General features: G+C 33.7%; 1 long non-coding RNA gene across 2 annotated transcripts in view; it reads right to left on the bottom strand.

Moving 5' to 3' along the window:
- LOC143257288 (uncharacterized) overlaps window positions 1–10,551 on the bottom strand; it is a 36,801-nt gene extending 26,250 nt beyond the window's left edge. Inside the window, exon 1 of one of the 2 annotated variants that reach the window (XR_013031766.1) lies at window positions 10,343–10,551. This is a non-coding gene — a long non-coding RNA (uncharacterized LOC143257288). The remainder of the gene's footprint in view (window positions 1–10,342) is intronic. The other variant, XR_013031767.1, reaches the window with a different exon arrangement.
- Between the last annotated feature and the right edge of the window lie 4,872 nt (window positions 10,552–15,423).

Genomic DNA, 15,423 nt, shown 5'->3' with positions numbered 1-15,423 from the left:
TCTTGAGCTGTGCTCTCAGTATAGTCATTCTGTAAAACTGTTGTGATACAACTTGTCATCTACACTATTATTATTTGAAAGATCAAGGTAGGACGCTGGAATTTTGTAGTTCGGAGTTCTGTACAGCAAGATGACTCCATAAACAATTTAACTGGATAACTTAAATGTTGTGCACCACTTTGAACAGTTATAGAAATACTGATACATTATTCACAAAACCATTTATAAATAAAGAACGTGTGCAAGTACTGTGATAAGTGAGATGCATGAGAGTGAAGACAACAAACCCAAGTTACAGTAGAAATTGCTGAAGCTAGAATATTCACAAATGATGTTGACCTAACGTGGTGCAACACTCAACTTTGAAGACGTTAAGGAAAAAGATATGCATCTGAAACTAATTATTCAGTAGATCAAGAATAATGTAGAAAAACTCTCAATTCCAACAGTTTTTAAGTACAACCTTAAGAAAATGATGTACTTGGCACAATGGGATTCATTTTGCCCACAAGAAAGTCTATGTTGGAAATTGAAAATACCAATGGACAGAAACATGACTTCAGTTGGTACTTCCAATGTCTACATTCTGAATTGCTTCAACACTGAAATATGACAGCTAGATACTTATGCATTAAGAAGACAGTAAGATTATCCTTTAATTTGGTTAAATGTTAAGGATCTGTAGAGACTTGATATAAATCATGTGAACTATGCTCTCAACAAAAAAGTCCACAAAAGAAACAGTAAGGTGTCTTCAGCATTATGATGTTGGAGCACCACCACTTGACAAAATACTGTTAATTGTCTTGGTCTGCTGTCACAAAGCAATAGTAAAATATAAATACCTATGGTTACCTATACAATTACGTATTTTGAATCACTTAACAATTTATATGGATATATATATAAGAAAACATGGGTTTAAAATCTTTGAGTAATACTTATGAGTTACAAAATTACAGTATAAAAGCTGTAGACAACATACAACTGTCACTGACAGTTGAGAGAGAAGTTAAGGTGTCATTGGAACCACTGCACATGCATTAATAGGACAGTTAATCAGCAGGACTTCACAATTAATCTGCAGAAAGGCTAAGAACCATCACTAAGGTCATACAGGAATTTACTGGTACATTGTTGTACAGGTGTTGGTGAGGGTCACATTTTGTACTCAAATGAATGAGTGATCCAGTTCATATGATCCACAAGGATTAGTACCAGCCAAAGTTCAACCACTATGATTGTCTTTGTAAGTAATTTGGTGAGAGAAAGACATGTTTGATAAATTTATAGAACTTGTTTTGTGGAAGGTCAACCCGTCTTGAATTCCTGTAGAAACCACTTTCAAAAGATCACTAGGAATAGACACACAAGTGAATTTTCTCAAATAACTACCTTGGGAGAACTCCATTAGTGATAACAAGTGTCAATAATATACAAGAGGACATCCCATATGTATAACACAACTCTCAGAAAATAAAACAATAAAAAATAGACTTGTTGAATGGCCAATCATGTTTGATTTTGAATTACCATTATTCAAAGGACTTCTCAACCCAGTAAGTAGTCAGTGTTGTAAGCTATCATTAAATGTTTGTTTGATAGTTATATTTTCTTGAAATAGTAAAAGAGTATGATGTGAATATGAGAATCAATGAATTGAGTAATTTGTTTTTTACATTTTTTACACAGATATGCAAGTACTATCTGCACCAGCCATACTTAATTTAGCATGGATAGACTAGAGAGAGGTAAGATAGTAAGCACCACACATCTTGGGTTTCCATCTTTCCAATGATTAGAAGGTATGACCACCACATTATAACAACAGCTGAAAAAGCGAGTATGTTTGTTAATGGAGATTCAAACCTGCTTCCTGCAAGTTGCAAGTCAAGCACCCTAACCACCAGGCCATACGAGTGATTATTGTCTTCAATTACTACCTGTTAGACAGTCATACAATAATTTTATCTCTGACTGAAATCCTGCAACTAAGTCTTATGTTTGAGAAATATAAACACACATTAGTTTTTTGATAAGTCCTCTCAGAAGTTATTTGAACCATTATAACATTAATAAATTCTGCTCTAGAACATATTAAATCAGGTAATGACATGAAATACTTTGGTAAATAAGGTTTAATTTCTTACTAATGAAAAAAACACTTCATAATAATACATCAAGGGATATTTCTTCAGAAATACTCATATATTCAGAACAAGAAAATACATAAATTTCAAAACCTAAAGCAAATCATGTTGAACATACATACAGCCATGTGAAAAAATTAGGACACCCTATGTAAAGCCTATATATTTTGTAACATTTTTGGATATATAGATATTTAATCTCAATTTTAACAACACTGAGAGTTTATTGGAATGTAACTAAACAATTAAAACTGAAGAAAAGACTTTTCAAGTTCTCCTGTAAATGTCATGCTACCATAATGCATATTTGAACTGAGGAAAAGTTAGGACACCCTACCCCCTAATAGCTAGTGTTACCAAAGGCTGAAATAACTACAATGAGACACTTCTTGTTGCCACATATACAAGTCTCTGACATCGGTCTGAAGAAAGTTTGCCCCACTCCTCAATGCAGAATTCTGTCAGCTGTGAGATGTTTGAGGGGTTTCTTGCATGTACAGCCTGTTTCAAGTCATCCTACAGCATCTCAATAGGATTAAGATCTGGGCTTTGACTCGACCATTCCAGGACTTTCCATTTCTTAGTTTTCAGCCAGTCCTTGGTGGATTTACTGGTATGTTTTGGGTCATTGTCGTGTTGCAGGGTCCAGTTCCACTTCAGCTTTAATTTTCTTACAGATGGTCTCACATGATCCTCAAGCACTCTCTGATACACAGTAGAATTCATGGTGGATTCTATGATTGTGAGCTGTCGAGGTCCTGCTGCAGCAAAGCAGCCCCAAACCATGACACTTGCACTTCCATGCTTCACAGATGGTATGAGGTTCTTTTCCTAGAATCCTGTATTTGATTTATGCCAAACATGTCCTCTGTTCTAGTGTTCAAATAATTCAGTTTTTGACTTATCTGTCCAAAGAACATTATTCCAGAAGTCCTGGCCTTTGTCTACATTCTCTCTGGCAAACTTCAGTCTGGCTTTGATGTTTCTCTTATGGAGAAATGGTTTCCTCCTTGCACACCTCCGATGCAAGTTAAACTTGTGTAGTATCTTTCTGATTGTAGAGGCATGCACCTTCACATCAACAGTAGCCAGAGCCTGCTGTAGGTCCCGTTATGACATGTTAGGGTGTTTGGATACCTCTTTTAGCATCTTGCAGTCTGCTCTCGGGGTGAACTTGCTTGGACGACCAGACCTGGGCATGTTTACAGTTATTTTGAAAGCCCTCCACTTGTTCATTATTTTCTGGACAGTGGAATGGGTGATTTCAAACTCTTTTGAGATCTTTTTAAATCCCTTACCAGACTCATAATTTTCTTTCTGAAGACCTCAGACAGCTCTTTTGCTCTCATCATGGTGCTCACTCTCACTTCAACAGTCAGGAGCACACCAAACTAAATGTCTAAGGTTTAAATAGGGCAAGCCTCATTTACAATGTTGAGTAACGATCTTCTAATCACTTGCACCTGGTGTGATACACCTGTGTGTGAGTTGAATCATTTTATGCAGGTATAAATGTGGGGGTGTCCTAACTTTTTCCTCAGTTCAAATATGCATTTTTGTAGCATGACATTTAGAGAAGATCTTGAAAAGTCTTTTCTTCAGTTTTAATTGTTTAGTTATATTTCTAAAAACTCTCAGTATTGTTAAAATTGAGATTAAATATCTATACATCTAAAAATGTGACAAAAATACACAGGCTTTCATAGGGTGTCCTGACATTTTCACATGACTGTACTTTCTAATGAGATGGTGCAATCGTCACCCAAAATTAATCTGTCTGTCATTTTTACAGTACTTCAGTTATCTACAAATGATACGAACAATGGTTTTCATCGAGTCAGTAGAAAACCCTCATTTAAAGTAAAAAATTAAGTCACTGTTACAGAATTACCTTCAAAATTAACAAAATACATTAAACTAGCTCTCTGGTTCTCTTTGCTTGGTTTTTTTAATGTCAATAGTTATTTTGGTTAAGTTATTAATGAGTTTGTCAGATAAAATTAAAATAAAACATGTGAGATTATGGTTTTCAAACAATTACACCTTGAAACCAAATAAAATTACTTTCACTATCAACTTCTATAGTTGTGATATATTATGTAGATTGCCTTGATTGGGGTAACAATAATAGCAACTGAGTAATTTAAAGACTGCAACTACAATAAAATGCAGGATAATTCCATAGTAGAGCCCTAATATGCAGGCATAATTAATGAATGTTAGCCCAAGTATGTAGGTGTAACTAATCAAAAAACTATTTTTTAAATAAATCCTTCCTGATCAGCAAATGTATTTAAGGTTGACAGACTTGCTCACAAGTAACTACAGTTTCATTTCCACAAATACACAGAGTAGCAAAATATTTCAAAATTTAATAACTAAATAACTAAGGAAATATAACCATTCTGTTTCTAACATATAGCCTAACTCGTATTGTTCTGACTGTCACGCGTTTTTCACTCTAGTGTGTTGTGTTACCCTATAAAATGTCAACTGTGCAAGAAAAGGTTCAATGTATCATTTGGTTTGTAAATACCAAGTCAATGGCTATAACACAGCAAAATTACATGTGGTAGTTCAGGATAGAAGTATAGGGGTATGTTATAGATATCACATATCGTAACTATGACATACATTACAGAGCAAGATAACAGATACCTTGTTGTAGCAAATGTGAACTGATATTGAATAATAGTTTTATGTACCAAGAACTACTGACGGTGTAGACACAGAAGTCTACTGAGATCCCAATAAAAACTGTTTGAGTTAGCTGGAAGATAGATGATGAAAAGTGCATGGTTGTATTTATTTAATTAGTTAAGTGTTAAATTTTAAATCCGGAAGCATAAATATGAACCATCCTGTTTTTCTATTTTCTCTACCTATTAACAATTGTTGTTTTTTTGTGGATGCATAGCCACTGCCTAATATTATATGATAAAAACAATTATTTAACTTGTACCATGCAATCTCTTTTGTTCCATAATTTGTCATATTACTCGTTTCGAGAGAACCTATATAGTCTATATTCATGTTGTACAATTAAAATCTGGGTTTGCAAGATGAAACAAGGTTCTATTGAAATATGCTTGTAGTAAATAAAAAAACATCTACAATGAAAAGTTTCATTGTTTAATCATGTCTGATTGATTATTGTTTGTTTACCTCACAACATTAAGTAAACAATGTACTTTTCTGCACATATGCCTGGTATTGTTTACAGCTTAGGATTCTTATGTTCACTATTAAAACAATGAAAAGTATTAACACTAATATTAATTACTATTTGTTAATGTTACTCAAACCATGTTTAGTCTACAAAATGTTTGATTAAAGGTAAAAAGAAAAATTATTTTTAAATTGCATGGTGACAATCAGAAATATTTCCTACACTTGGGAAGTTGTAAATTTATTTTGTTCACTCTTCATTTATCATTTCTTTTATCTCTTAGTTTAGCTTTGAAATTGTAGTTAAACTAAAGTATTAATGTACCTTCCAACTTACCACATCAATTTTGAGCATGTAAGTATTACGAATGTGACACCAGCTTCCCCCCAATGGTGAGGTACAGATATTATTAATGTTGGGAAAGATTATGTAAATTTCTGGTCACATGAGATGTAATCTTGTGGTCTAATGATTAAATAAAAACTAAGTGTTATTACTGATTATTTTTATTGATTTTTCAGTTATGTAAATACAGAATATTATTTTTGAATTAGATTTTTTTTTCTACTGGTCATTTTTCCAAATTCCTTTATTTATTGAAATGGTAACCATGATATTTATGGTATATTTTTCTTTGATGTTAGCAGTAAGTCTTAGCAAAGCACATACTCAATTAACCATGTTTTACAAAAATATAACTTTTGTATTCTAATTATTAAAAAATTTCACTTTTGATTTATTTGGTTGTCAAAGGTTAATAAATTTGAGTTTGTGTTTCAACTCTGGTTGTAATGGCTTTCTGTTTGTGTCTTAGGCTGACATACTAATCATTGCTAACTGATTGGAATAAAATGAGATCCAAAGAAAAATGTTTGAACATTTTCTTTTAGTTACAGGTGGTTTTGAAAATTTTCAGAACAAAATACGTCTTAATTAATTGATAACAAGACAAAAATAACAAAACTAGTTAATTACAAATATATTACTTATCCATTCGACACTTAAGGTAATTGTTGGCCAAAAACCTACAAGATGTGTTGCTGTTATTATTTTGTCTCAAGCAGAGTAAATATTTCAACATATGCTTCTTGCATTCACCTGTAATATATATGTAACTATGAGTAAAATGAAGTCTTAAAAAAACACAGTTACAGTTAAACATAAAATGAGCACACTAATTTCAAAACATAAAAGTCACTTACCCCCCAATAAAACAAACAAACTGGTTAAAGGTAGGTAGATAGGTATTGCATGTTTATTGGCACAATGCTATTGAGCTATCTGTGCCAAACAAGATGTAGTACACGATAGTGGTACATGGAAATGAAGACAGAAATACGTAAAAATGTACAATTAAGACCTGCCAGGAAGATTGAAGCATGAAGTTCAAACTTGCTGTCAGTCACCTAAAGTTGCCCTTTCCAGTTCTGGGTTCAGGTCAAAATAAAATTAAAATGTGTAAAATAAATCATACTAAAACAGTATATTGTCTAATAAAACACTTAAATTGAGTTTAAAAGACCAATGGCTCTTAAAAATATAAGAAAATGAGTGAGGCAGCCAGTATCACCTGTGACATTTGCTAATGTCAAAGGCAAACCTACCTTAAAAAATATGCTTGAGATGGTGTCTTTGTTCTTGGTTGTAATGAAGGCATAATAATAAAATATGTACAATTGTGACCTGAATGCCACACAGACCACACATTATTGCATCAATACCAAATAAAAGGAAGTGATGAGTTAAAAAGCTGTGATCACTGCATAGCAAAGCCAAAACTACTTCCTCCCTTTGATTTTATAGGAACAAGATGGCCAAAGAGCTAAAGAAAGCTTGATTTGCAAAAGCTTATTATATCATTGCTCACCCAGGTTGACTGCCAAATGGTGTATAGTTGGGTTTTAATAACTGGACCATAGTCCATGTATGGAACAGGAGATGTGGTGATAGAGCCAGAGCAGATGGACTGTGCCACTCTGTTGGTTAGCTCATTCTCATGAATACCAACATGACTTGGTATCCAAAACAAACTGGAAAGAGATAGATGGTAGAGACAGATGGGCCAGTTTGTTTGGATATTGATAAGAATAGGATAGTAGCAATAATGTCAGGGCCAATAGACAGCTGAATGAATCAGTATAGATCATACAATTCCTATATTGCATTGTTTCAATATGATTCAGGGTAAGAGAAATGGCATACAATTCTGCAGTGAACACAGAAACTGTAAAGGGGATTCTGTGTGCAACAACCAAACTGTAACAAACCATGGTAGAACTTTCAGAGTACCTGATTTTGAACCATCTGCATATATGGAAATGGATGGATTGTTTGAAAAATGTTCAGCAAATAAAGAGAGATATTTTCGTTCAGGAGTACCAGCCTTTCTCAGACGACTCAAAGAAAGGTCACAGTTGGGGATAGTAATTAGCCATGGTGGAAGAGGACAAACTGTTGATACTGCTATACCATTAAAAAATATATCCAATTTTTCTGACTGTGCCTGAATACGAAGGCTAAAAGGAACAATGGCAGATTTTCTATGATCGAAAAGTGTGGCCCACTGAGGATGGAAAACACAACCCCAAGTACAATGATGTGGTAAAGAGTGAAGTTTGGAAGCACACATTAGAGACGGTTGCAAACGGTGAATATACAGAGGGGATTCATGGGACTCTTCATCCAAACTTTGTGCTGGAGAAGTACTGAAAGACCCCAGAGCAAAGCTGAAGCCCCCTGATGGTGGATAGAATCTAGCATTTTCAGTGTTGAGGTTCTGGCAAAACCATAAACCATAGACCCAGAGTCAAGTTTGGATTAGATAAGGGCATGATAAATTTTAAGCATGGAATATCGATCTGCTCCCCAAGAGGTGGAAAAAAGGACACAGCGGATATTCTATGCTCTTATACATTTCACACAAGTTGCTTGATATAGGAAATAAAGTTTAATTTACACTCAAATATAAGATCTAAGAACTTTGCCTCAGGGACAATAGGAAGTACAGCATCATCAATACAAAGTTCTGAATCTGGATGAATACTTCATTGGTAGCAGAAATGTACTGGTGGTTGAAGAAATTCAGAAGGTAAATTTAATCCAAGATTCCTTCTGGCTTTGATGTTTAACTCGTCAAGCCTGTGCAAGGGCTTGTTAAAAAGCAATGCAGTTTGTAAGCATGGGATATCTACAAAATTTATTCCACGCACATTTCTGAGCTTTTTGTGTTATAGAACAAGCAGAATTCCACCAAGGTTGGGGATACACTGTGCAGATGCTTGGACAACACAGTTAGATACTGCTGCTACAAAATCATCTATCGATGATTTACACAAGAATGCAGGAGCAAGTTCCAGAGAGTAGTGAAAGAGGGCCAGTTGGTTTGGTCCAACTTCCACTGAGGCACACGGGTCAGGAGGTACTGATCATGGACAATCTCTCTTGATATGATAGGAAAATGATTACTACCTCGAGGATTGATGTCAACCTCCCAAAAAAAACCAAATGAAAAGAAAAGAGGAGCTTGTTTATTTTTTTATTTGAGGGATATTCATGATGAAAAAAAAAATATTTTGGTGCCCATTGACCCCACCCACCATAAAGCCCGATGAGGGGTTGCACTACAGTGCCATACAAGGTCACTGCAGCAATGACAGGGTTTCGTAAGCACTATAACCAAACACCAATATCAGACATAATGTCCACTACACCTGTTGAGGACATCCTACTCTGGCACTCAGTTGACCCTGGCCCAAATGGACTACACGACTGATATTGGGGGGCCATCCCAATACTGCCTGTCTTCAGGAATTCAAGGCCAAAGTGGTATTTTGGAGTTGGACCCCTTAACCATCAGGATCCTCTTCTCCCCTTCATGGGTCACCATGCATGGCAGACATGCAGTTGGATGTTTAGATCCCAGAGGAGGTAAACAGAGAGAACAGAACATTCCCTGGGAGGTCCCCTCACCATGTACAAAAATTCACACCAAGGGGCATTTTCTACTGAAACATTTACAGAATATATATATATATTTATATATGCACATACACAAAATATAGTAAAACCCAGGTGGCTTTTGTGAATGATAAATGCTTTGAAATTTAAAGTATCTGAAAACGAGTTCCAGAAAGAGATCAGCTAAAGTGAACAGAAATGGATGGATCCTGAATAAAAATTTTCAATGTACAAATATTTACACAAAAGATGGTGAGGGATATAAGAATTATATCATTTTTTTCACCAGTAAAATAAAATATTGTATGGGAATGATGAATATCAGAAAAATAAACAAATAGTAAATCATGAAGTGCTCAAACTGTAAGATCAGTACAGTCAAGCACAACAATGAATTCTTACATTTAATAATATTGCTTTTTGGTGTGTGTCATTAGGAAAATAAGTTCAAAGGAAAACAAAATATCTCAGTCAAATAACACTGCACAAATGATTCACAGCTTCTGAACTCTTAAACATATGTTATGATTTCATGGAAAAGTGTTAAGAGATAGATGGGAGAAGTATAATTTTTTTTTTGTAATGTCCAGCTTCCCTTTCTTGGCTATGAGATTAAATACCTCATAAAGGATTGGGACTTCAATACTATATACATATCTATACGAGTGAGTGATGTGTAAAGTCTTGTTTTCATCTTTATCATCAAAGCTGTTCCCTGTAGTTGCTGAAAGACATCTTTGACCAAAGAAAACAATTGTGTTTGGAATATATAAAAATAAAACTTTTAGGAATTTGGGTGCTGTGATCATTTCTATGACAAACATTATTATGGAAACCTTTGTTTTTAACTAAAGCAAAGCATTAATTCACACAAATTCTTGAAGGATCTTGAAATTGATTTTGAAATACTTTAATTTTGTCCAGTGAAAGGCTCTCTCAGATTTATTAAATCAAAATTTTCTAGTACCATACAAAATGAAAAAGGGAAGACATTCAAATTAGGAGAAAGCTGAAAATTCAATCTTCTCTTTCTCCTTGGCTGTAAATATTGCTTGGCAACACTTACCATGAGAGGATCAGAATTAAAATAAGGAGATCCACCTTCAATCATCTCAACAGTCATAATTTCAAATGATCAGTCCCATATTACTTCATTGTTACAATTTCTGAAGCCAATTCAGCAAGAAGTGCCAGCCATTGTTGTTTGTTTACTTCACTCTGGTGTCATTACAGCACATAATCCAAGGTCAGCTACATGATGGAAAGAATCAAGTATAACAATGTTTTCGTGTGAGAAAACATGAAGACAGAAATGACTTGGAGAGAATTTCAAGTTAGCCTTACAAAATTAACTTAAGGCATATTAATAACTGTCACAGTTTTGTAGTTAGTTTGCTAGTATCAACTTTGGTAGCAAAAGTTTAAGACTGTTAAATCTACTTTAACTTTATCCAGTTGTATAACATCCTTTTTGTCAATTCTCCTCCTGTAAAATCAACTATGTAGCAAAACTATCTTTTTGATATATTCAGACTTATAATTAATAACAATATAAAATTTTATTACCATTTGTTACAGATAAATTAATGAAAATACAAATTCAAATAGTTAACTCTAATTTTGGTGTGTTCTGCTTCAATTACAAAGTTTGAATGTAAAATAAAAATAATAATCCAAATGCACAAATAAAATTTGTCAACATACGAAAATTTGTTACAGTCTGCTAATTTGTACAAGTTTGTTGCTTGGTTTCAGAACAAAGAATTTGTAAAAAACTGTTGTTTTGATGTTACTGGTGTTAAAAGAATGTAAAATCCAACTAAACACACAATTTGTATCGCCAGACGGCTGCTATATGTGCAAACATTTTCACTAATAAAGTAGAAAACAATGTTTCAACTTTCTTAGGTTATCTTCAGGTCATCGCTAACTTACACACCTTCAAGTAATCTATGACAATTTTATTCATTAAAGAGGGCTAGCACATTACTTGATACATGATTGTATTATTGGTAATAAGCACATGTAAAACTTGGTTTTTATGTCACATTATTGTCATATTCATTAACATAATAATACATAGCTACGTCAGGTAGGTGATTTTGTTTCAATATATAGTGTAAGTTTACCAAGAAAAATCAAATTAAGATGAGAAGATATTCAATGCTTTACACAACTAGTTAAAATATTTTTGTTGCAATTTATATTTCAATAATATTTAAAAATTTGATATTAAAGTAAAAACGAAAGAAATAAAGAGCCACAGCATGAAATATCAAATATAACAGCAAGTATTTAAGATAAATAAAGAATGGATATATATTATCTTTAAAAAATAAATATACATTGACTTATCAAAGGTAGACATTTTGTACTGCATATAAAAATTGGAAACACACTGATGCATTTGTAAATATTTTATATTTCTGAGTAAATGTGATTTTTATATAATCAAGTAAATTACAGCTATCATGTAAGGTTTCAACACCTTCATAATATATGTTTATGTTCACTTAAGAATGAAATTAATGATTATAATAACAAAAATCATGGTGTAAACACTGAATGCTGGAAAAATATCCAAATCCAACAGCTTTAAAAATTGTTGAGTAAGTGCAGATGTTTTTTTTAACATGGTTGTTTTATCCAGGTGCCTGAGAAACAGTATTTCAAATTATCTTTTGTCTCCAACTAGTTAAAGCCAAATACAATTTCACTGAATAACAGAACTGATCAGTTACGACTGTATAGAGAGAGACAAAAGCTTCTATATATACTAATCATTACAACCTAAATGGTGTAAACTGCTGAAATATTGTAAAAGTTATAAATTATTCAAAAACATGTTAACTACAGAAGTATTTCCTTTTCCATTTTCATCTTAATTTCTTCACGGTGGCTGAATATTAAAAATATATAAAAGAGAGACTTGTGTTATTATTTGTTTTAGACGGTCCTGATTTTCAATGGACAAATTAAAGTAATCTGGAAAAAGAAATCATCTGTAGTTAACTTGTTTTTTTTGATAACCAAATTTGAAAAGTTTGCAAAGTCATTACGTTTCAAAACTTGCCTTGTTTTATGCTCTAATCCATTCAAACTAACATATTTAAACTTTTAATATCCCTATGGATTACACTGTTAATATGCAGAAATTCTACTCCTTGAGGAACCTGAATTTCAATTCAGTGTGCTTGTTGCTTTTATTTCTTTACACATGGATATATTTATATATATTTAGAGAAAACAATTCAAACATGAGATGGAATAAGGGAATGTTAATGTTTGTTTATATTCATAAACAACAGAAATTACAAGCTTTGATCTCATTGTTGGTTGATATATTAGTTGTTTTACCATCTGCTGGTGCATCCATCATAAATCTGGCTCCGAGAAAAGCATGGGCTATGCAGGTCAAGACCAACAACCTTGAGTGACTGCCCCTGTGCAACACTAAACTTAAATTGTTTCAGTACTTTGTTATATCACTAACATTTTTGATAAAAAAAACTTTAAACAAATCAACAAATGGTTTCAAGTTTTGTTATTTGTATGTTTCATTTTATATTATCAGTACATAGAAAAAAGAGCAATATTAAATTATACTTCTGTTGCTAATCAACATGACATAAAAGCCATTGTTGGAAATGATTGTCGGCAAATCATTCTGCATTTTATATACATTAGATGTTGTTATATAAATGAAACTACCAGCTATGCTCAGATTATTAGGTTGACTTTCTCAATATAACAGAGATGGACTAGCCATGCATCATGGCACATGGGCCCTCTCAAAAGAAACGAATGAGTAACACATGACTCTCAATGCTGGTGGGATGGTATAGGCCTCACCTCATAATAAGATGGCATGGTTCCCAAAAAGGGTTTGGTTCTTGAATTTTATACAAAGCTATGAAAGAGCTATCTGCACTAGCCATCCCTAATTTAGCAGTTTGAGACTAAAAGGAAGGTAGCTAGTGATCACCACCCACCACCACCACTTGGGCTACTCTTTGAGCAATAAATAGTGGGATTGACAGTCACATGAAAATACTTCTATGGCTAAAAGGACAAGTATGTTTGATGTAAAAAAGATTCAAACCTACAACCTTAATATTACAAATTGATCACCATAACCATGTGGACATGCCAGGCCCCCAAAAAAGAATATTCCACCTTTACTAAACAATTATGTTATTGTATCTTGAACCCATTTTATCATAAATATAATACCCATGAACATTTCTACTGAAGCAACATGACATAAAAGCTTTTGTTGGAACATGCTATTAACAAATTGCATTGACTATTCTATATATTAAAAGTTGTTATACAGGGAAAAAGTCTCTTTTCTGCGTTGTTTCTTTTTCTACTTTGCCTCCTTAAAAAAATGTACATGCACACATACATGTCTGTCTGTGATTTCTCTTTTTAATACAAGGAACCACTTCTTTCTCTGTTGGTTCCTGCTACTTTGCCACCTTGGACAGATGCATATGTGCATGGATAAATAATATTCAAGGTGCACACCTTCAGAAGTCACTTGGTATATCGGTGCACAATTTTAGGTTTCTAAAATCTGAAGATATAGCAGTGGTGTACCGTGAGTTTTGTAGTTGGGTGGGCTGCTACCTAAGGTACATTGTAGTAAGCAAAAGTTTCACATTGAACATGAAAATATGCTTCCATACAAATATGAGCAAAAAACGTAAATTTTTTCTAGCTCATTTAAAATTAACTTAATTCTATAGACATTTGGAAAAGTGTAGCAAAGAAACCCAGTGCCATTATAAACCTCACAATGCATTAAGGTAATGCAAAGCATAAAAGGAAAGAAAACTTTAATTCATTTATAAATCAGCTCAATTCTTCTTGTCTGTGAAACAAATTGATCAATCACATCATCGTAGAAGATTCTCTCTTATCTCAATTCTGCCAAGAGATTTTTTTCGATTGACAACAAACTTAGGCTTGACATCCTTTCCTGGCCCTGTGTGGTGCGATAGCAAATGTGGATTCCTTTCAAAGAAGAGAAAGAACGTTCAGCTGAAGCCGTGTTGCTTGGTATAGTTAATACCAGCTCTGCCATTTTCAAAAACCTCTTTGAAGGGATTTGCAAGATCATTTTGGCCAATGAATTCAACCAATTCAAAAATTTGCAGCTTTGAGAACTCAGGGCTGGAGTATAGAATGGCGAGCTCATTTTTGAGGCGGACGTAATCAAACATTAACCCATACCGGCGCTGTAATGCCTCAAGCAAGTTATCTGGGAATACAATTTTATATTGTTCGTAGTTTTTGTGCCAAAAAAAGATTAAGAAAGTCAAACTTCAAAAGGGAAGAAAATCTTGACTCCATTTGAGTATTGACGATACAGTGTTATCAGCAATTTTGTGGTATAGCTGAAGATAATAATCTTTCTCAGACATGCATCCTTTCGATCTTTTGCATGCAGGTTCCGTGCTTCTGGTTTCATTAGACGAAGCTGCCTTCCAAAAATCATCAAATTTGTTATTTCTGTCATATTGTATTTGCCTTGAGACCTCTTGGACTTTACCGCAACAATACATTACGTCATAGAACTTGCTCTGCAGAATGTTGTAGAGAGTATCAGTGTAAGAAAACATGTTGGAAAATATCTCAAGAAGCAGCTTTGTTTGAAATTCTTCCAAAAAATTCAGAAACGCGCGCAATTTGAGAGTAGCATCAGTATCCCAATTTTCAGGATTTTCAATAACGTTTGTAAAGAATTCAGTTAAATGGACTCTATTTTGTTGTACAGTATTTGTCAATTGAGAGGTAAAGTTCCATCTCGTGGGTGCAACAGAAGGCAATTTTCTGCCTACATATTCATGCAGAGCCTGTAATCTTTTAGAAGACTTGGAAAAAAATGCCGATAATCCACTTAAGGTTTGGAAAAAAATTCTGCATTCCTTGATGCTGAAAAGACCTTGCTGCAAGACCAGGTTCAAAACATGTGCATAGCAATGAGTAAAAATTGCCAAGGGCTACTTATCCAACATTTTTTTGTGCAATCCATTCATGTGACCACTCATTACACTCGCGCCATCACACGTCTGCCTGACCAATTTATTTTCTGTCTCAAATTCCTTGGCGATATCAACAACATGACTAAAAAAAGACCAT

The sequence above is a fragment of the Tachypleus tridentatus genome, chromosome 1 (assembly GCF_004210375.1).
Source record: "Tachypleus tridentatus isolate NWPU-2018 chromosome 1, ASM421037v1, whole genome shotgun sequence".
Classification (NCBI taxonomy): domain Eukaryota; kingdom Metazoa; phylum Arthropoda; class Merostomata; order Xiphosura; family Limulidae; genus Tachypleus; species Tachypleus tridentatus.
Note: the sequence above shows the minus strand (reverse complement) of the source record. Positions and strands in the feature narration are given on the sequence as shown.